Genomic DNA, 201 nt, shown 5'->3' with positions numbered 1-201 from the left:
ACCAGCAGGAGGAAACCGGTGGGACTCGAGCAGGTGCTTCGTGTTTATAAACAAGTGTTCGTTCGCTGCGCCAGTGGGAAAATAACTTGTTAAACTGTTTTACTCTTCGAATCCTCCCTGTTCCCACGCATGTCTTCCGGCTGTCCGTCTCGTGTCCGAGTTTTACCTGTTCTTTTTTAAAGTTTTGTCTTCTTTTATATT

The sequence above is a fragment of the Penaeus monodon genome, chromosome 30 (assembly GCF_015228065.2).
Source record: "Penaeus monodon isolate SGIC_2016 chromosome 30, NSTDA_Pmon_1, whole genome shotgun sequence".
NCBI lineage: Eukaryota > Metazoa > Arthropoda > Malacostraca > Decapoda > Penaeidae > Penaeus > Penaeus monodon.
The sequence above is the reverse complement of the archived record's forward strand: the minus strand, read 5'-3'. Positions refer to the sequence as shown.